Raw genomic sequence first — 22,280 nt, forward strand, 5'->3', positions numbered from 1 at the left:
TAGCAACCCCATATCACCTGCAGCTTGGTCTGAGATCACTGCTTTCCTCAGCTCTCCTGCTTCAGGGCTTCCAGGTGAAGCCTGCAGGTAGGAGGAAGGCAGCTTTTCTAAATATACAAGCAGCTGAGGAGGTTTGGTCTTGTTTTTGGCTTTTTTCACTTTCCTCCCCTCTTTTTAGTAGGACACTGAGGTTTAGGATAATCTGGTGCTATCCAGCATCAGCTCTCATGGATGTGACTGTTCCCTTCCTTGGCTGTGTTGATCTACTCACAGATTTGGGATCACTCTGTGATTCAGGAGGAGGTATCTGATGAGGTACCCGTGGGCTTTCCTTTTCCCCTTGCATCTGGGGACACTTAGGGGACCTCTGCACACCTGATCATTACCAGAGCCTTTGGGATAGGTGGCAGCTTGTGTGAGAACCCCAGAGCTGCCAGCTCTCCTACATTCATGCTTATACTTAGCAGTTTTTATAGAACCCACCAGAAAAACACCCAGGACAGGAGCAAGGGGATCTTGTGCCCTCAGGTGAAGCCACGCAAGGTCTGGGCAGTGGAGTCTGAGGCTGAGCAGAGCCAGTCCCTTGGCTGCATCCACCAAAGCATGGTGTCCCTCCATCTCCCTGGCAGCTGCAGGAGTTCATAATTTTAGGTAAAAAAAAAAACAAAACAAAACAAGAAATTCAATGAGGAGTCTCCATTAGGTGCCCAGATATTCCCACCAGGTCAGGATTGTTCCTAAAAGGTCTGTGATGTGGGAGATGAAACAGCAAATAAAGAGCTTTTTGGAGTAAATATGCTTTTCTCCCAAGTTGGACAAATAAACTATTGAGTCCAGCTCTTCTGTCCTCTGCTTCTAAAGGAATCCTGTGTGACCCAAGCAGAAAAACATGATCCATGTGCTGGACTTGTCCCACAGCTGACTTCAGGCTGGTTCAGATCAGTGCTGGGAACAGCACCATAGGGCCCCCATGCAAGGAAAAAAACATCAGAGAACCAAATCTCTTACCACACACTTTCTTTTCCCCTCTCAGAGCCCCGGTATTTTATTGATAAACTGGACTCATTTGCTCCAAAAGATCCACTTAGCCTGTTCTGTTTGGTGCTGGGGAGTGTGCTGATGGGAATCGCCACAATAAAAATTTAATTAAATGCCAGGCAAGAATTTGCAGTGAGTAAATTGTGGTACCTGCAGTATGCTGTTGATATCTGCTCACAGACCCACAGGGCCATTAGTGACTTGGAGAACCAGGAAAAAAAACACAGATCCACTTACCTCCTTTTTTTTTTAATTCTTTCAGTCCATGGCAGAGAGACCTATTATGTTTAATATTTCATAGCAGTGTGTTGTTGCCATCCTTCCTGTGAGTCATTTTCCACCAGAAACCCATGCTCACCACGTTATTTAACCCCTTTGGAAGGTTTAAAGGTGGATTGTAAATCTTTTTTGCAGAACTGGTCTTTTATATGCTGTGTTTGTGCCACTGCATTGCTGCTCAGTGCCAGGAAGCAAAAGCTGCTTTAACATTCATCCATCTGCACGGTGAGGAGAGGCCAGCAGCACACAGATGTCCCAAAATCATTCAGAGGCCTAGGCTCAGGTCTGAGATCTGACCCAGGCTGCACTCCTCATGCTGGGGCACGTTTTTCTCCTGTGTCTGAATCCTCCGAGCCCCAAATGGAGATGATAATAATGGAAATCTGCATCCTGAAATGGAACATTTCCAACTTGATAGCAGGAGGATGTTTGTCCAGCCTTGATGTTTCAAGTGATGGGGAGGTGACTCTCGGTGGAGGGTTTTCCTAGTGTTCATTCAGCTCTTCCCTTTCCCTGTTTTGCCCCATCCCTTCCCAGTATCTGAAGGGGGCCTACAGGAAAGCTGGGGTAGGGCTTCTTGCACAGGAATGTAGCAAAAGGACAAGGGGAAATAGTTCAAAACTTGAAGAGAGGAGATTTAGGTTGGAGATTAGGAGGAAACTCTTCAATATGATGGTGGGAAGCCCCTGGCCCAGGCTGCCTCCAGAAGCTGTGGCTGCCCCATCCCTGGCAGTGTTGAAGGTTGGATGGGGCTTGGAGCACCCTGGGCTGGTGGGAGGTGTCCCTGACCATGGCAGGGGTGGCACTGGGTGGGATTTGAGGTCCCTTCCAACCCAAACCATTCTATGATTCTATATATATCCCTATGCACCTTTGGGCTCTCACTTTTCATGATCTTGCAGGCAGTTGTGTGCCCTTATAGCATCTCATGCTTTATTTGTGTTTCTGCCCAAAGAACCTGGACCTGTGCACAATTCTGTGTTGTTTTACTGATTTTCATCAGAGCTTCTGCTATGCAGCCTCACAGGTTTGAGGACAAAAATATACAAGTTTCATTTAAATAACTGTAGTGGAAACTTTCTATGGAAAGGAGATACCCCAAAAAGCCCCCGAGAGAACAAAGCCTTACAGATTAACTTCCTTTTGCTGCATTGTTTTCCGTTTGCATCAGCCGTTTGTCTCCTTTGGGCTGTGCAGTTGTGGTTCTTTGGTGTGTCATCCAGCAAAAGTACACAGAACTTCTCTCCACAGCAGAGAATTGCTTTTTTTTTTTTTAATTTTTTTTTTTTTTTTTTTTTTTAATTTTTTTTTTTGTCAGAAGGCAGTGAAAAAAAAACCAACCCAACCCATCTGCACCTTACAGAGTGGGTTTGTGACATGAGTGGAATTTAAAAATGACAATAGATCTTGGATGCTGTGCTCAAGCAAAGCACTTTTGTGTCATCTGTCAGATGAGAAGGTTGATGAAGAAGAGTCGTAGCATAAAAACTGCTGCTGTGTGGGAGCTTCTTGTCTGGGGATATGAAAATACTGTGGGATTCAGCACATGCAGTGCAGAGATGGGCATCTGTTGACCACCAACTAGAGCTCATCTTGCCCTGGGGTGGCTTTAGCAGACTGCTAAAACCTTAAAACCCCCAGAAGGTTCTGGTTTCTGCTTTGGACCTCAGCATGCCTCCACAGACTGGTGCAGGGAGTTTCACCTCCCCCTGTGCTGCTGATGGGGTTGGTAGGGTGGTGTGAGCTTTCTGGTCACTCTCCCTTGAGAGGAACCTGGATGTTGAGGCTGGAAAGTGAAGCTCTTTATTTGGCACTGCCAGGAAGACAAAGCAAAGATTTGTTGCTTAATGAGTCATTAGTGCATATGTTGGCCATCTTATTTTGTACTGAAAGAACTGCCTATATGATGCTTTCTGCTCAGAGATGGAGGTCAGTGTTCAGCAAAGAGATTCTGTTTTCTTTTTTACACTGTTTTCTCTAACTGATTTCATCCTGGACTCAGGTCTCATGAGTGCCTGTTTCAATCTCAGTTCACAGCCTTGCTCCCTTCCTTTGGTTCAGTAGAGTATTTCTATTCTGCAGAAGTGTCAAAAAGTTAGAAATCCCAAACACTTCCCCATGCCTGTGACTCTCTTTGCTTCTCTTGATGACTTCTAAAGGCAGAGGCAATGTTTTCAACACCTTGAAAAATCTATGAAGTACCACACAGAAGTAAAATAAACCCAGTGAGCATCATCTGCAGAAATGGCCACAGACACTATGGCATGCTTGGCAGCAGGATTCCTTGGAGAAGATTGTGTATCTAATAGGTATACAAAATGTGGGAAGGAAGGGGGTTTGCAGATCTCCTGAGGGTCTTCCATCAAGACATCACCGTGGCTGTGAGGCTGCAGCTGCCTGCTGCCTGCTCAGGGCTGGAGGGACTTCCATGGATCCCTGCCAGGAGAGGTTGGAGCTGCCTGTCTAGGGGGTCATGTCCTGGCTCCTGCAGGGAGGGAGGTGGCTGTGGGGGGTCGTATCCCACCCTTTCACACCACATTTTCGTTGAAACACTTGGGTTGAAGTTGTGTTGCCTGCTGAGCAGATGCCCAGTAGATGGGAAAGAGAAGACCTTCTGGTCATTTGCAGCTTACAAAAAGTGACCTCCTGAGAATGTGGAGCCTGATAGTGCTAAAGGTTTATATTTGAAGAAGAATCCAGAGGTATTTCCTTCTCAGTTGCTAATCACTTGTTTCAGAGCACCATAGACTGCAGGTCTCGTTTTTCCTTTTTTTATTTGTTTGTGGCTTGCAGTATCTGCTGCTGAAAGTGCCTCTTCTCCACCTCAGGCCACAGTTTCAGGATTCTTGCTTCCTGCTTGGGAATGTGAAAAGAAATGGTGATGGTAGGTCTAGAAGAGGTGCATGGAGAACAAAGACCCAACTTGAGGAGACTGTCAGGAGTTCCCCCAAAGCAGGAGCTTTGTGCCAAGTACCAGGTGGGTTTCACCCGACAGTTCCCCATGGGTGAAGTGTGTTACCCAAGCTGGCAGCATGGTCAGTCCATCCCTACATGGGCTTTTGTTTAATTCCTGAGATGATGACAAAAGAGTCCTGGTTAGGCTGGATTTTAATTTGACACTGATGTTAATTAATCCTGATTCCTTGTTAGGAGAGTACGAAGCCAGGCAGGAAATGAGGAAAAAAAAAAAATAAGAGAAAAAGAAAATACCTCTGATTTCACACTTCAGGGTGTAGGGAGGGAAAGCTTTGAAGGTGCTGAGTCTTTGCTGCAGTATAATAGGTTAACTTTTTTGGTTTTGGCTCATGAAGTGCTCTTTTCCCTCACCCTTAGAAGCATCAGATGTAATTTAGCTCAGAAGCAATGGCTCTTTCCAGCTCTTTCCTGTCAGCAGGGTGAAATAGCACATAAATGGCGGATTTTACTTTTCTTTCTTCTCAGGGGGTGAATGGCCAGTACAGAAATTGAGTTCCTTGGTGCTGGGCACCACAGCTGTGTTAGTACCTGTTCTCAGCTGCTGCAGCAAGACCCTGGATGCTTTCAGTTGCATTTTCAGTGGCAGCATCTTGTGCAGATCTGCTTGGGGCACAGTCCTGGTGGGGACAGGGGGGCTGAAGCTCTGCCAGCAGTAGTGCAAAGCCCACAGCTTGGTCAGAGAGCAGAGCTGCCCACGTGTGACCACCCCCAGTCAGAGTCACTGCAAAGGAAACTTTCCAGACATCTCCTTGTTACACTAGTTGTGGGGTTTTTTGTTTGCTTTTTTGAATGTTTTGTTCAGTTTTGGTCTCTGCTGTACAAAAAGGGTGTGGACAGGCTGGAGAGGGTCCAGAGAAGAGCCATGAGGATCTGACAGCTTGTCAAAGGTGACGTGAAAGGAAATCTGTGCAGATGTTTATGCATCAGCAAGGGCAGAATTCATTCCCATTGGCATTTCAGCTGCTCTTTGTGATTAGAGATGCCCTGGAGAAGCCTCGGCAGTAGAGGAGTGATGTGACAGTGATGTGACTTGCCCAAGCCAAGGCAGTTTTGTGCTGGCTGGCATCACTGTGTGCTTCTGAAGTGCTGATTTTTCTTTTGTTTTATTTATTTTTTTTTTAACTTTCCCTTTAAAATTAAAATTCTCTTCAGTTCAAAGTGATGCCTCTTCTGGCACTGAATTTTCCTGGCTCATCTCCAGTCTGGTGCCAGCAGGGCTTTGGTGCTGCTGGGGGGGTAGCAAGGGCTGCTGGAAGCCCCTTTTGGCTTCTGGAGATGGTTGGTGAGGATCTGTGCACAGCCCAGGGACTGCCCCTTCACTGGGTGGGCAGAGGGGAGATTCTGTAGCTTGCTGGTTAGCCTGGACCAACCTGGCCCCAGCCACACTAAGGCCATTGCAAGGCTCTTTCCCAGCCCAGGTGAGATGCCCTGTTGCAGCTTCCACCTGCCAGACTGGGAGCTTATTTAAACCTATTAAAAAAAAAAACAAAATCCAGCTTATTTTAAATCTGTTTCTGCACTCAGTAAATATGACTAAAAATGTTGTTTTCATTCAGCAGCCATCAGCCTCCTGCCCTCCAGCCCTGTCCTTATTCTGTGCAGGTTACTTCTAATGAGAAATCAGTGCTGTTGCAGTCTTCCACATGCCATCTAATATTTCCTATGTGTGGGAAGGCAGATTTGTTAAAAAATACAACTGCTTTCTCCTCCTATTATATACTGCCACAAGCAGGGCATTTGCAAACATTTGAGCCAGCCCTCTGTGGAATACACTTTAATATTTCCCAGAGTAGAAGGATTATTGTGAGATTACACCAGTGGACAAGGCTTTTCTTTTAACGTGGAAGATCTGCATGACACTGGCATGTGATTTGGTCTCCTCAAGTCTTCTATCCACATTATTGAGATAATAATAATTTCTTTCCCCTACCTGGCTGGTATAGATAGACAGGAGCTGGGGAGGATGGGCTGCCTGTGTGGCTCAGGTGCTGGATGGGTCCATGGCCTCAACTCTCATCATGGAGTTAATTAGCAATGGTTGGGTTGGCTTGTGGAGGTTCAGCTCGTCAATCACTGGGTTGCTTCACCCCTTGAAACAAAATTAAGACTTCAAGTAGACCCATCTCCTCCATGCCCCTCCCTGATGGATGGTGTCTTCACTTTTCTGTTGGGTTGGTGAGCCCCCACAGCTCTCCTTCATTTTTTTTAGTACTTTTCTTTTGGTTGTGAATTTTTCCCTACTATCTAGCCCATGTTTGCTGGTGAAATTTAGGACTGTGACATCTTGTGCTAAGCTTCTCTCCAGCTCTGGAGCCCTCAGCACAGGAAAGACATGGGCCTGATGGAGCCTGGAAATGCTCAGGAGGCTGGAAGACCTCTCCTAGGAAGCCAGGCTGAGGGAGCAGGGGGTGTTCAGCCTGGAGAAGGCTCCAGGGAGACCTCATAGTGATGGAGAAGGACTGTGTGCGTGGGTCTGGAGTGAGAGGATGAGGGGCAAGCAATATTCAAGGTGAGGCTTTAGGATGCTCTGAGCACCCTGATCTGGGTGAGGGTGTCCCTGATACAGCAGGGCTTGGACTGGGGGACCTTGAGAGGTCCCTTCCAACCCAAATCATTCTACGATAATAATCTTGACAAGTTCATTCCCTTATGGTGTGATCTTCTTGAAGTGTCTGAGGACCATGATGATGCCTCCCTGTCACCTTTTCTCTATAGTCTAGATAAATGCTATTTTTTTCATTGTTTTTCTAGTCTGTGCTTTCTCAATCTCTGATCATTCTTGCTTTCTGTACTGGGGTTTTCTCTATAATTTTTTTGAAATCTAGTAGTGCTACAGAACCCCAAAGTTCCCTTTGTGTCCCTGGTGAGCAGTGCCCTTCTCCATGTATGCCAGTGTGATGGTGGAAGAAATTTGTTGTGCTGAGGGTGCTGGAAGGCTGCCCCAGGCTGCCCAGAGAGGTTGTAGATGTTTCATCCCTGGAAAGATTTATTGTCAGGCTGGATGGGGCACTGAGCAACCTGAGCTTGTTGTAGTTGTTCCTGCTCTCTGCAGGGGGGGTTGGACTAAATGATATTTAAAGGTCCCTTGCAACCCAAAACTTTCTGTGATTCAGTGTTGGGTTTTGTTACAGAAATATGACTGTTCATCCCCTGTGTAGTTTGTGATTTGCAGTAATCCTGAGATGCTTTAAAAAAAAAACACCCTTGTGAATTGATATTTATTTCCCTTGTGTCCAAGCCATTAATTATTCCTGCCTTAGCACTATTCACCCATCATTCCTGAACTGTCTTTTTCTTTTTTTTCTTATTTTTTTTTTTCCAGACCAATTCTACAATTTATCAAGATCATTTTGAATCTTAATCCCGGCCTCCGAAGTACTTGCAGCCCATCTCAGCCTGGTGTCAGCAGCAATTTTAGTAAGCATACTATGTTTCTTCATTCAGATAAATTATAAAAATACAGACTAAAGCTGGGACACTTGGCCACCCAGCCAAAAGATATTTCCCTTTGGCAGTGGGCTCTGGGGCAGCATCCTGCAGTGCAAAAGGCAATATGATGAGTATCCCAAAGCAAGAGATTTCATCAACCCCTTTGAAGTTTTGGAATGAGAATTAAGTTTATTTACCATACCAGTTTCTGAACAAGACCAGGGGTCTGAAAGAATAGAAATTGTCCTATCTTGGGAAGTCAGCAAGTCCACTTTTTCCTATGTTTTTGTTAAAGTTTTTTCATAGAATCACAGAATTGTCACAGTTGACAAAGACCTCTAAGATCAGCATGCCCAGACATCAACCCAGAAAATCCCACCATGCCCACTGGAGCATGTCCTGAAGTGCCTCATCTACACATTTTTTTTAACACCTCCAGGGATGCTGACTCCACCACCTCCCTGGACAGCCCCTTCCAGCACCTGGGCTAAACCTGTTCTGGTGCAACTTCACACCATTTCCTCTTGTCCTGTTGTTATTTGCTTGGGAGAAGAGGTCTGAAACCCCTCCAGGGATGATGGGGACTCCAGCCCTGCCCTGGGCAGCCTGGGCCAGGCCCTGACAACCCTTTCCAGGGAGAAATTCTTCCCCAGCTCCAACCTAAACCTCCCCTGGCACAACTTGAGGCCAAAAGTTCCTCTTGGCCCATCCCTTGTTCCTTGGGAGAAAATGTTAAGGAGTGCTTGGGGCTGAGATCCAGAGGGAAAAGGAAAGCAAACACAGTTTGTTTCATTACTTCCAGACTGAGGAGGCAGGGGTGGGTGATGGTGGGGACCTGCTGGGGGTGTCCATCTAGATGGTCTGTTTGTTTGTCCTTTGCTTGGATTTTTTTGATTTTTAGCCCTCTGGCTCAGGCACCACATTTCTGTAGCACAGGACTACCCTGTTTTGGTGGAGATGGTGAAGGGTGTGTTATTCCATGTTTTCTGACTTTCCTTGGGGTCTGATAAATGAGGCTTTATAGACCAAACTGATACTTATAACACAATGGGGCAAAACCAGATGCTGCCCATGGAGACAGAAATATACTGGAGAGTCACTGTTTGTGTTAAAATTTTGGTGTTAAACAAGAAATGACAATGAAAGAGGTGGATGGAGCCCACAGGTAATTACTTATGAAGTATGATTTCTGGACTCTTCCTCTGTCACCTGTATGTCTTTCCCAAAATTACAAGAATTTGAGAAGAAATTAATTTCTGTGAACAAAGATTTGCAATTTGATCTTTTCAAGGCATCTGGACTACATAAAACTGATTTATTCTGGGGGGAAAAGCCTTAAATACCACTGTAGAGAGTACATCATGTGAATGATGTACTATCTGGTAGTGTGGTGTTAAAAGCAGGTGCACAAAAGTGATTAATTTTGAAGAGAGGGTAGAAAAGCTTACAGTACGAGTAAGTGATGATTACTGCTGCAATAATCAGATTAATTAGGATTCATTTATTTGTCTGGCTTTTATTTACGTGAAATAAAAACATGTCTAAAGAATTTTGTTGGAAACCTGTAGGAGTTTTAGCAATATTTTTTCCTTGGTTCTGATGGTGCAATGTATAAATCTCTGGCTGTTTGGGCTTTTAGGGAGGATTGTATCATGTCCAGCATTTAAAACCATCCATCTCCCCTTCTGTCTTCTTTTGTCAGTCAATCCCTTTCTTGTCACCTTTCCCATGTTGCCTGTCTGTAGGTGGCCCCTGTGCTAATGTCTTTAAATACATTTCTTCTCACAGCTTTTTTTGAGAATTGTACCAAATCTCCCCTCTGGCAGCATCCTAGTTCTGCTCCTGACCTTCTGCTATGGCAAAACTCCATCTGCAAAGCATCCTTGCCCCGTCCTACATGTGGCCTTTTCCCTCTGGAATGATCCTGCTGTAATTTTCCACTTGTGTGTCTCACCAAAAGCTGTATCTTTTCTCACTTGCCTATGCCACTGACTTCCCATCCCTTTTTTTTTTTTTTTTTTTTTACTTCTTCTTTCTCTTGCAGTTTTCCATTTCTGAAAAGCTGTTCAGATATTTCACAAAACAAAACTGTGGGGCATTGCATATGTGCTTGCCCATATGTATCCTCATATAGAGAAGGTTGCAGAACAGTATCTGGCAAAGGACGTAATTTTCCATCAGATTCATCCTTCTATTCTCGTTTCCTATTTATTCACCATGCAAAAAGTGAGCTTCCTCAGGAAGGTTCAGCCAAAATATTAAGGTCATAGACCCACAGAATGTCAGGTTGGAAGGAACCTCAAGGAACACCTGGTCCAACCCTTCTCAAATTATTGTTGATCTGAGATGTCCCAGCACCCATCGAGCTGAGACTCCAAACTTTCCAAAGTGGGGGAATCCACCCCTGCCCCTGGGAGACCATTCCAGCCTCTGACTGTCCTCAGAGTGAAAAGGTTTCCTCTGGTGTCCAATGGGAATCTCCCCAGGAGCAATTTGTGCCCATTGCCCCTTGTCTTGTCCATGGGACTCCTTGGAAATCAGGAGTCTCCATCTTCTTTGTAGCCCCCTTGAATTACTGGAACATGGTCAGGTCTCCCCTGAGCCTTTTCCTCTCAAGGCTGAACAAACCCAGGTTTCTCAGCCTCAGAGGTGCCTGTCTGCAGGGCTGGTGCATGCTGCTGCCAAGGGATGTTTTCCTTTTCCCTTACTTTACTGCTGCAGAAGGGGTACCAGAGGTGCCAGCTCAGGATACATCCTCAAGGCTTTGCATTAGGATCTGGCTCCCCAGCAGCAGTGAGGTTTCATACCCAGAGCCCACATTGCAACAGAGTCTGTTTCAGACCTGGGGTCAGCTCTTAGGAACCACATCCCTTCCCCTAAGTTACATGTAGCTTTTTCTTTTCACTTTTTATCAGGAAGCCCACTGTTACTTCCAAAATCCTCTTTGTCTCATTCCTCTTTTTAAACCCTGGAATTTTTCTTTCCATTGGCAGAGGGGTGCTGTGACTAATTTTGGACCCTTCCCCTCTGTTTTTACAGTGTTTTCTCTCAGGCTGGTGGTCTGCACAAGTCCTGTGCTGTGCCCCTTTCTTTGCCCAGGAGAGTGAATCACAGCTCCTGGGTTACCCTTTACCCAACTAGAGGTGATGTTTTTCAGCAAGGTAACACACACTCTATTTTAAGCTGCCTCTAAAAATAAATTCCAGCACAAGTTGGTGTTGTGACAGCAATGTTTTATATTTGAATTGTGGCTGTTTTCTTGATGATTCATAGAAAGAAGATGAGCTTTCCTAGTCTTACCCTGGGGTGAAACAACGTAGGTGAGCTGCTGATCAGACATGAAAGTCAAGGCAGCCACGAGGACTTTTCTCATTAGGTCTGCTGGCTTTTCCCCTAGGTCTCAAGTGTCACAGTAAAGGCAGGACAAGCTTTTTCTCCTGGAAGTGTCTGATAGCTCTCACAAAATTCTATTCGTGGGCAGTGTCCCACTGTGCTTTGGAGACCTGATGGCATCATTGCACCAAATGAAAAATAGTGGCTAAGGGGAGTAATGACAAAGAGATGCTGGTTCCTCTGGGAGACAGGGTGGAGATTTAAAACTTGTTGGATGCTCTCAGAGCTACAGGGAAGAAGTACAAGAGCCAGAGATACTGAGTGAGGGGGAGGTAGGCATTGCAGGAGTATCTAGTGAGCAAGGGAAAGGACCAAATAACAGAAATGTCCCCTCAGGTGTCCAAATCACTGTCAGTAACAGCAGTTCTTGTATGTCCATGTGAGTAGCAAGATCTCAAGGTTGTTCTCTTCAAGTCAGGTATCTTTGAAAGGCCTTGAGAATTGTGATCATAGAATCAGAGAATAGTTTGGGTTGGAGGGGACCTTTAAAGCTCATCTAGTCCTATCCCTTCTGCAGTGAGCAGGGGCATCTTCACCTGGATCAGGTTGCTCAGAGCCCAAGCTGACCTTGAATGTTTCTAGTGACATGGTGTAAGGTTTACATTACATTACTCCAGACAGATAACTTGCTTTCATGCTGCCAGCAGTGCTCCCAGTGCTAACAAGACATCTCTCCAGGCTGCCTGATGGAAGCCAGGTTTTATTTGGCTCCTTCCCCTTGCCAGAACCAGGCAGTGTGTCCTGTGCTCCTGCTGGTACAGATCAGCAAAGGGAAACACAAGTGGAAGAAGGATTCTTTGCACCCCAGTTGTGTTTCTGGGTGACATTGTACCAAACATAGTGTGAACAGGAGAGGAGCCTGATCCATGGAAACTGCAGACTTGATTTTTCTCCTCCTGACCTCTGCTGTGGTGTGAATAGTGGCTGGAGAGAGGCAGGGCAGAGTGGGACCTGGTTGAGAATCAAACATGAGCCAGCACTGTGCTCAGGTGGCCCAGAAGGCCAGTGGCACCTGGCTTGTCTCAGGAACAGTTTGGCCATCAGGGCCAGGGATGGAATTCTCCCCTTGTACCCAGCATTGGTGGGGCCTCAGCTCAAGTGCTGTGTCCAAGTTCTGCGTCACTCACTTCAAGAAAATTATTGAGGTGCTGGAACAGGTCCAGAGGAGAGCAAGGAGGCTGTGAAGGGACCAGGGGGAAAGTCTGATGAGGAGAGGCTGAGGAGGGAGCTGGGGTTGTTTAGCCTGGAGGAGAAGAGACGTAATGGGGACGTGATCACTCTCCAGGTACCTGAAGGGAAGCTGTAGTCAGGTGGGGGTTGAGCATTTGAGTGTCAGGATGAGAGAGCATGGCCTGAAACTGTGCCAGGAGAGGTCTGGGGTGAATATCAGGAAGCATTTCATCATGGAGAGGGTGATCCGGCAGAGTTATGGAATGCCCAGGGAGTGCTGGAGTCACCATTTCTGGATGTGTTTAAGGAAAGGCTGATGGGGCACTGAGTGCCATGGTCTGGCTGATGGGATGGTGTCAGGCCATGGGCTGGGCTTGATGAGCTCAGGGGTCCTTTCCAGCCTCAGTGATTCTGTGAAATGCATTACAGAAAGTGAAGACTTCGTGGGAAGACACAGAGGAGAGTTATTCGAGTGCTGACTTCAGTGGTATCTCTGTGTACCACAGATGGCCAGAAAGTCCTGGCCATATGGAGGTGTGCACATCTCCCTGCTGAACAACAGGAAAGCTGCTCACAGAAATGAAAGGTTCTATGCCACAACCCCAGGGCCTAGTCCTGTTTTCCTTACGTTCAAAACCCTCTTGGTGTCAGAGGGTTGGATGCTAGTCTGTAATATTTCTTCTCCTCTCCTGCTCATATGAATAAGCCCTTCAGACCATGACAGCATCCTCCTGGCCTCTGGCTTCCAAGAGCTCTCTGTGGTGGCACAAACCCTCAGCACGATGCAGTGAAGTCAGGATTTTTCTTGCTTTCCTGGAAGAGGCAATGAAGCTCCAGCACTCAATTCAGGGGGAAGATTGCTGCGTGGGAAGTGGGAGGAAATTATCATTGCTTGCTTGCAGCATGGTTCTTGAGAGTGGGAAAAGAAAAGCTTTTCATGATAAGAGGGGGCAAAACAGGACATGTGGGCTCTGAGACCAGCTTGGCATGCAGCACTTCACCAGGACCCTCTGATTCAGCTGTAGTACAGGAATGATGGATTTCTATTTTTGTGAGGCTGTCTAAGGATTGGCTGGTGGTGGAGTTGGGCTGTTGGGGTAAAACATTCTGCTTGGGAAATTTGTTACCTTCCCAACAGGCAGCAGGGAGGGGAGCAGATGGTCAGTAAGGCCTAATCCTGCCCTTACTTACTGTGCATTTCAGGAATGGCTGCTTCAGGGACAGTGGTCACCCCAGTGCAGTGACAGTAAAAGACAATCAGAATCGTAATTGAGGCAGCAGCATGCAGGGGCTGGGCAGAAGTGTTTTGGTTTTAATTGCAAGGATAGAGGCTTTTTACCCTGCTGTTTCCTTCCTCTGTCTTCATTAAGAAAATGACAATCAGAGTGAAAATGAAATACCCCAGGGAAGTAAAATCCCTTCAGGTGCAGATGTCCTCTGCCCTGCTCTCCAGTGCAACCCTTTCAGATAAGTTTGTTCCTTGCCTCACGGTGGAGGGTAAGGGATCATGTGCAGAGCATCAAAGCAGGTGAGATAATGAAACCAGTGAAGAAGTGGAAGGAGCCCAAATCTCACTTGTCTGAACTGAAATTAAGGGTTTTAATTAGCTCACTGGGATGGGTAGAGGTGTCAGAGGTAACGTTTGTGCCCCCAGTGCTGCTGGGTCAGGGGTTGAAGCTGTGCAGGGAGCAGGGGAAATCCCACTGCCACCACCAAGGAGTTAATCCCAACATAATAATCTCATTCTCTCTGGGAGAGGAGTTTCTCCGTGGGGTAAGATGCGTGATTGTGTGTTCTGGCAAGAGCTTTGCAATGTGAAATAAACACCCTTTTGGATAATAGCCTTCATTGAGCATTGTGCCTGGGAACTCATCATGACACGTGTCAGCCCTGGGCTGGGGAAGCTTCCTCCTTTTGCAGCTCGGCAAAATATTTATACAGTGTCATCTAGTAAACCAGTTCCTCCATGCCACAGGGAGAAGTGGCTCTGGAGCTGTTCTGAAGGGCTGACCTTGCTCCCAGTCCCTCCAAAAATAGTGAGCACAGCTCGGCTCCATGCAATCTGCCAGCCAGATGGAACAGCTCCTGCCTTTGCTCCCCTGTTAGCTTTACTTTTTTAGATTGCTGTACTAGCCCTGAAGTTTTATTGTTGCTTTAAGTCCCTGGAAAGTGGCTTTAAAAACAGCAGTCCCCATCCTCAAGCCGTGCCCTGGGATGCTAAGGGGTAAAGTGCAGGGGCTGATGGTGGTGTTGTGTTCAACTTTGAGTCTTGGGTACTGTGAGCTCTGTGTCTATTAAGTTGTTAAGGAAAAAAAAAAAATCTTTTCTTCTTTGCACTATTTAAGAATAGTATTTAAAAATCCTTGGTGCTACAGAAAAAGTAGTAGGAATTTTGCTGCTGATGGATAGCAAGATGTCAGAACTGGAATGTTAAAGAGATAGCAAAGAATAGAAATCTCTTCCTTTTTTTTTTCCATTTGACCTTAAGCACCATAAAATCTCAATGACCAGAGAAAATTATGATGGTTTCTGGCTCTTGACCTTTGCTGCTCATCGAAAGCCATTCCACAATGTCACTGTCAGCCTCTGCAGACCACAAAACCAGTTGCTGCTAGAAAGTTTGTGTAAGATGTATAGAAGGCTGATTGAAAAGAAGCATGTTTCCAGAAATTCTTGATGTTTTGGTTTGTGTAGGGTCTGAAATTTAAAATATGTTTCTCTTATCCCAAATAGATCTAAAGCAGTAATTGTAGGTGGGGAATTACAACATATATAGCTGGTTTTAGGAAGGGCCCACAAAGATCTGTTCTTGGCTTGTGGTAATCAGGACATTTTTCCTCGAAGAGCAAAAGCAACAACAAAAAATTTGGTATTTAATTTTATAGATGTAGGGTTTTGGGCTACAAAGCTAAACAAAGTAAGCATAGAAAAAAAGGAACAGAATCTTAGAAGAAATCGATCACTGGAACATCTTAACTAGAGAACTGCTTCTTCTACCACTATTTATAGTCTTTAAATCAAGGCTGTTTGCTATTTTCATAAGAGATATTGAAGCTCAAGGGCAAGAGATGAGCTGGATGCAGAAATGTCTGAGGTATTCTGCAGCCTGTGTTTAGCAGGAGGTCAGGTTTTCTCATCTGTCATTCTGTCTCCTGGTGTTAATATCTGAGGATCTTTGAAAACCCCATGAAACTGTGGCATCACATCTTGAAAATCAACCTTTTGATCATCCTGAAAATGCTTAATCCAAATAATCAAGGCTCTTAACTACAGTGTATTTGTTTTCCTGAAATTCTGTAGCTGTAGTGCCCTTTGTGAGTCAGAATAGGACTTCTCAAGGCAGATGCTGGTCTACCTGCTCACCAGTTTGTTGCTGTAAGGCTTTGGCATCACAGAACAACCCATGGAGCACCACAGGTCACAGCATTTGGTTTGTGAGCTGTGCAGAAGTTCACAGTGAAAACAAACAAGCCCTTGTGCAATTATGACACAGTCCTTGTATTTTTAATTTAACACTTTTGTACCCAGGCCTGGACTTCCTTCTTTCTTTGATGATAATTTTTTAATTTCTGTCTTTCTTTTCTTATACTCCAGATTTGGTTGTATGAATGCCACTTACTCTTCCTAGGGGAAGGAAAAATATCTTCCAGATGGGCTTATTTCTCTATTTTTAGGTGTGTGTCAGATTGCTACTTGTCTGCCCAAGCATCCTCTCTCTGCAGCCAGAGCTGGGCCATGTTTACAGCTCTCCTCCCTCACAATTCTGCTGTTCATGAATGAATTCAAAAGGCTCAAAGAGGAAAATTTTGCAAAGCAGAAACCAGGTTCATAATTCCAGGTTCCTCAGAAGAGGGCTTCTGCACAGATGGCCAATTAATTGCTTGGCCTCCTTCAGCTTTGGACCCTGTTGGTTTCGGGTGAGCAGGTCTGGTAGGTGGTGGGGCTTGATGAAGCCTGAAGGATGATTCAGCATCTTCCACCCCAGCTCAGGTCAGGAGGTTGGGTCTCCACCATTCTTCCAGCTCCACCTTCTGGTCTGCAGCCCTGCAGGGTGGAGGAACCCTGGGCAATGCAAGATGCTGAGAGGTTTGGAGGGAGATGCTCCCCAGCACCTGCAGCCTGCAAGTGGAGAAGTGAAACTCCTGGGTGGCTGCTGGGCAGCAGGCAAGGGGGTGGAGGAGCTGGGGGGAAACCTCAGCAACCCTTCTGCTGTGTTTTTCTGCAGGGTTTCTGAGCTCTCAGGGTGCTGGGCTGGGGTGCTGTGGGTCCTGGGTGAGCCAGGAGGTGTGGGACCACATCCTGCCCTGTTGTGGGGCACAACCCCAGCACCACCACCACTGCTGGGAGGAAAGGTGGGGAGAGAATTACTGAGTTTGTACTGATGCTGAGCAAGGTCTGAGCGGCAGGAGAGCTGCAGATCTTGGAGCTCCTTTCCATGCTGTCCTGGGGGATGTTTCTCCTGCTTCCCCTGGTGTCCCCAGGTGTCCCCACTGCTCTCCTTTCTTTCAGTGACTGTCTTGCAAAATTTTTAAAGTTATTGACCTGCCAGAGGGCTGGTGTAGCTGCAAGCTTGCCTGGGTGTTTCCCACTCTCTCGGTTTGTTTATTTAAAGAAGGAAACTCTTTCTCCAGACCTGGCCTGGCTGTTGGGTTCCTTAAGGAGAAATCTCCCATTTCTCGTCCTTAACAAGGTGTGACTGGAGGCAGCTGTTCAAGGGCATGTACAGACCTTGTCCAACACCTTTTTTGAACCTGTCCCCTACTGTTTTATACTTGTACTGACATAGCTGTCCTGTTCAGCTGTCGAGCAGACGAAAGGCAGTCTCTGCTCTCTGCTAGAGCCAGCAGAGTCTGCAGAGCAGCCATAAACCAGACCTACACCAGTAAATGAAGGTTTGTTTCATTCCTGTCAAGGCCTGTTAGCTATTCTTTTTTAAAAATTTTTAAGTTTTTTTTTCCTGCTAAAGCTCAGACTTATAGCAGGAATGCTGGCCTCTTAATAGATTTTTTTTTTTAATATATTTTTCTTAACCTTTCCTGAAGTGGCTGGAGGCAATTTCAGACTTGCCTGGTCTGCAAACATCGTTTTGCACATTAAAGGGAAGGGAAAGACAGAAGTCTTGCTCCAACACTTGGTGCTTCACTACAGGGTGGTTGTCACCTGGTAGTCACCCATCCCTGGCCCTGACAGAAAGCCCTTGCTCTGAATAATTGAGCATTCTGGTAAGGTGGAGGTGGTCATGGCTGCTTCTCAGAAGCCTGGTAACAAAAGAGTTGCTGGTTAAGGTTCAGCGCTGTCACAAAAATTGAGTTGCTTCTCATGAATACCTGCTGTCTAAGTATCTACCCATCACAACCAGACGGGTGGAGGTAGCGAACACAAGTCTCACTCATTAGTTCTTCTTTTGATGTATTAAGGTTGCCCCAAATGAAGGACATCGAGGCCCGAGGCCATTCCAGTGCTGTGAATTTTTTTTGCACTCTTGGTTGGGAGTGGGATGAGGCTTGAAGTCCTGTAGAGCAAATTCTTCTGGGGTGGATCCTCCTACTTGTCCTTCAGTTTAAGTCCATGCATGACCCTGGATAAGGTGTTGTGGTGGACTCATGACTTTGTACTCCAGGTCTGCATCCTGAAGTGTGTTCTTCTTTGGAGCTCTCAGACTTTTATGGAGGTAAAGGAAAAATGTAAGGAAGTGGCACTCTCTGAAGCAGCCTGGAGACTCAGAGCAAGGAAAGTGCAAGGTAGCACCAGGCTTCTTGGGTTTTAAATTGGCTTTTAGGACACCTGTTATCTCTCAGACACCAGCAGAATTCTCCTAGTCTTCATTTTGGTAATGAATTGCTCTTTTCATTTCTATATGCTCAGTCAATTTTGTTCCACCAGAGTGGAGAGCAGCTTCCCCATCTCTAACCACCTCAGCTCTCCACAGAAATCCACTGGAAGCAGCAGATGCTGGAGCCAATATTTGGTCCAGCTGCATCCTTGCCTAGGAGTCAGGGATGGGGAATTTTTGATGGATATTTTATTCCAGTTAGATTTATAATAGACACTCTCTGATCTGGAGGAGATCCTGTCTGGCACTGTGAAGATGTGAAAAATCCTGCTCTGAGTTTTCTCTCATTCCCCTGTGAGTGCTGGTGCTGTGGATTCCTGAGGAACAGGTTTATGAGGGGAAAAACCGGAATAGATGGACAGCCAGCCAGTGGGGTCCCTATGTAAATATTTACATTCATCTACAAGAAGTATCTGTTAAGAAGAGACCAATCACCTGGAAATTAACCAAAACACATTCTGGTTCCCATTAAATGCTCCTTCCTTTCCCTGGCACAAGGTGTATTTTTGTGTGTGCATACAAGGGAGTTTTGTAGAGCTTGTGATGACAAGGAAGCAAACACTGTCCAGACTTGATTCTTTTCTTCCTACAAAGCTAACAACATTCCCTCCAAACTCGGTCATGTTTTTTCTTTCTTTCCTGTTAAACAAATTCATATCTTGATTTAGGATTATTTCTGCTTTTAATGACTTGGCTTGGCCTTCATGAGCAGTACCAGAGCTCTAAAACATGAGGGTTCCCTCTGAGGAACACCAGGGTCTGCCAGCAGTGATGGGGCTTTGCCATCAGAGCAGCTTCATCTGCAGACAGTGATGGGCTGCAGGAACCCAAGGGATGGTTCCCTTCTGTCTGCAGGGCTTGGAGATCTCTGTGTGGGCAGGGAGAGGGATGGAGGTGGCTGGGTCACAAGGCAGACCATCATGTTGTCTTCAGGTGTTGGATCAGGGTTTCTGTTGGCCACCTTTGAGCTGCTTACCTTGCAGAAACTTCCAAAGCACTGCTTGCTGCCCAGTCCTACCATCTCCTGGACATGTTACTTGAATACCCCATTTCTCAGACCTAATATGTGTCTGAAGGACACACAGCTCCTATGGAAGCTTGCAGGAATGAGTACCTTAGGACAAACAGGTCACCAGAGAAAAAGGCATCAGCCTGGGTGTTGATGTGTGCTGGCATGGCAGGGTCAGCACACCAAACCCACCCAAACATGAACAGTTCTTCCTGTTTTGTCAATTAAAGCAAGGAGTTGATTGCACATTGTGAGTTGTTGCGTGGTTTGCAGTGCATGCAGAACTGCACAGAGATGCAGATGCTCTCAGGTGTTTCAGAGCCCATGTGGCTGTGCTGGGGGGGAAGAGGGAGCCTGGATCTGGGCTTGGACTGCAGCTCACAGCCAGCAGTGAGCCCCTCCTCCTCTGTCTCCTGCAACCCCGGGGAGAGATGTTGTTGGTGCAGAGATGCCTTCGGTAGCATTTCTTCTCCATGCTTCTGTACTCAAAGTGAACTGAAAGTTTTTTGTGATGTCAGCTTGGAAGATCAGTGTTTCATTTTGGTGAGGTTGTACAAAAATCTCAGAGTCTGGTGTAATTTTATTTTGCAAATGTTTTCTTGCATTTTGCTTAATTGCTTCTGCTTTATTGTTAATGAGACAAAAACAGTTTGTGTAATATCTCAAAGAGTAAAACTATCAAGGAGTGGAAATGGAATTTGCATGTTAAAAGTTTCTTTTTTTTTTGCTTTCATTGTCTTTTAAATTCCTCATTTGGTTTTGTTCAGTCCTACAAACCTTCTGTGCCCTGCAGGCAACATCACTGACCCATCTGTGTCCTGCAGGTACATCCTTAGGGCAAACTTGTCCAGACCCTGGCAGAGGATGAGTTCTCTGTGGGGCAGGATGGAGCTGAGCCCAGACTCACACCTGCTCCCTGCCCCAGACCTCCTCCAGTCCTTCATTTCTGCTCAATTCTCCCATCAGCCCCAATCAAGCCTTTCTCCTTATATTTATGAGACACCAAAATTCCTCAATTTCCTTGTTGTGAAATGACTTCAGCTCCAACAGTAACCAAGTATCAGGCAACCTGAGGCTGAGTTAAACAGTACAGCTAGTAAGCCCATGACACATGTTGCTTTTTTTTTTCTTCATAATTTTTTTTTTCTTTAATAAAGCCTGAGGGGAAATCTGCTCTCAGAAAGCCCATGAAATGCAAAATAAGCTAGGTAGGAAATCATACTAATTCAGTTGGTGAGCATCATGCAAGAAGCTAGGGCATGCAAGCTGTGAAGAGCTGTGGAAGGCTCAGTGAGGTATTTCTAGCTTTAGTCTGAAAAGAGCAAAGTTGAAACCTTATTGCAGACATTTCTCTGTGTCCTTATGGAGCAGAACCCTCTAGGAGTGGCATAGATCTGGCGTGGGGTCTAAATCAGGAGTGGCAAAACCTGTGTGTGTAAAATACTGCAGAATACTCAGCCAGGACCAGGAGTTCAGCTCTTTCTTGCAGAGTCAGAAGCTGCTGCTGCCTCTTCCCTGGCAGCCAGGGCTGTGTTGCTCTGAGTTTCGCAGCACCTGAATATCTCATTCCTGTAGCTACAGGCTTGCCTGCTGGGCACTCCCCTGCTCCCTTCCTGGCTCTCCTGAGGTCCATCAGAAAAGAGATTCAAAGCCTGGTCCCTTACACATGTGGGGACCTGGGATTGCTGTGTGTCATTGCAGGGAAAAATGGAACAGGAAAAGTGATGGGATGAGCTTGTTTCCAATTTGGTAGTTGCTTTGGGGTCTGTTTTTTTGTTGTTGTTGTTGACTGCAGTGTTAGTTTTGGTCCTCATATCCAGCTGCTGCTGTCTGCCTGCAGCACAGCTGCCTCCTGGGTCTGGTATGGATTTGCATAGGGCTTGACAAGATGTGTGCAGTGAGCTCAGCCTCCTACGCATGCAAAACAGCAACTTCATGTGACCTGTGCTCCATCTGACTGGCTACAGGTCTGCAGGGCAACCTGGCTGCAAGGATGCAATGGATCTGGCTGGGACCCCCTTGTCCTGATGGCTGCTTGCAGGGCTTTTCAGCCTCGAGCCCCATGCTCTCAGGCAGCAGTGAACAAGGTCTCTGAGAGGTGGCCTCTTAGCAGTTTCTTAATATTTTGGCAGCCTGACCTCCACTGTGGTTCATCTCTTTGTTTAACTTCCCCTCCTGCACTTCCTTCTGCTCCAACCCAGCCCTGGAGGTCACCAGACAGTGAGAGGACTCAGTTCCTCAGGGCAGGAGGAGCAGAGCAGTGACTGCCTGCAGGTACAAACCTCCACACTCCAACTTTGGAGCAAGCCAGGCAACTCCTACACCCCTAAATAGAAGGACCCAGGATCAGTTTTCTGACCCCAAGGTTCAGTGACACAAAATGACCTCAGTCCATCTCAGTGTCAAGGTTTGTGTGTGCTTTCTGAAGGACAAGCTTTGCCTTGAAGCTAAATTCTGCTTCTCATCCAGCAATATAATCTGGCACATTCTCTATACCTGCCTGGGCTTTGCATTATACCTCCCTTGCCCACCACCCAGTTGGTTTTTGCAGGAGGCCAAGGGAGAGGTGAGCAGGGGGTGGGCAGTGATTCTTGAGCTCAGCAAGACTGAAGTGTCCAGGCATGGCCATGCAAAGGCAAGGCAGCCTCCCAGGTGAGCTTCACCAGTAAGTCAGGGGAGGGTCAAGCAAAACCATTTTCAGCTGATCTCTACAAACTTGCTGGCTGGGAGGCCAGGGACTGTGGTATATTGACTGAAACCTCATTCCCCACTGATTCACCCAGTAATTATGAGATTGAGCAGAAATCATAAACTCCATCTGAACTGTAGTTGTCCTTTTTTTTTTTTTTTTTCTTTCCCACTTCTGTGGTTTGAAGCTCTGTAGAAACGGTTTGGAAGGTTTCTCAATACACAAGTTTAACCATAAGTCTCAGCAGGGGGAACATATTATCAGGGAGAGGCAATTACTGCTTTAGCTGTCTGCAAGACATTACCTTGGAAGGAATCCCCATCTCGCCAAGAGCTGGCTTCCCACTCTTGGTTTGGCATGGCTGGAGCATTCAATTCAGATGAACTTTGAAAGAATCATTACACAGCAGTTGCTTCAAAATATTAGTTTACTAATCACTTTCCTGCACCAATAAGCATGTGAGA

General features: G+C 46.2%; 1 protein-coding gene across 7 annotated transcripts in view; it reads left to right on the forward strand.

Annotated features, from left to right (window-relative positions):
• Nucleotides 1-22,280, forward strand: part of HIVEP3 (HIVEP zinc finger 3) — a 221,950-nt gene that overhangs the window by 137,450 nt on the left and 62,220 nt on the right. For 6 of the 7 annotated variants that reach the window (XR_011730444.1, XM_071767459.1, XM_071767461.1 and 3 more), the window contains one exon: nt 7,616-7,710. The exons of the other annotated variant lie outside the window; for it this stretch is intronic. The gene's annotated coding sequence lies outside the window, so the exon portion shown is untranslated. The remainder of the gene's footprint in view (nt 1-7,615; nt 7,711-22,280) is intronic. 7 annotated transcript variants of the gene reach the window in all.

Source organism: Heliangelus exortis, chromosome 24, assembly GCF_036169615.1.
Source record: "Heliangelus exortis chromosome 24, bHelExo1.hap1, whole genome shotgun sequence".
In the NCBI taxonomy this organism is placed as follows: Eukaryota; Metazoa; Chordata; class Aves; order Apodiformes; family Trochilidae; genus Heliangelus; species Heliangelus exortis.